This window comes from Brassica oleracea, chromosome C3 (assembly GCF_000695525.1).
Source record: "Brassica oleracea var. oleracea cultivar TO1000 chromosome C3, BOL, whole genome shotgun sequence".
Classification (NCBI taxonomy): Eukaryota; Viridiplantae; Streptophyta; class Magnoliopsida; order Brassicales; family Brassicaceae; genus Brassica; species Brassica oleracea.
In genome coordinates this window covers 33,893,913-33,894,120 of record NC_027750.1, presented here as the reverse complement: position 1 = coordinate 33,894,120, position 208 = coordinate 33,893,913, and positions in this window count along the sequence as shown.

Sequence of the window (208 nt, the reverse complement as noted above, 5' to 3'; positions counted from 1 at the left end):
GGATTTCAATCTTGTGAGGACAATGAGACTATCAATCTTAAAGGCATTTAATCAATCAGTCAATTTCTAACAAGTCTCAGTAATACTATTTCTATGTGCTCATAATATAATGATTTATCAAGACTAGCAAAAATGGATTCAACTAATCATGCAATTAGGGTTTAACAATCAATGGATTTTAGCAAGACTAGTAAAAAGATTTATTAAT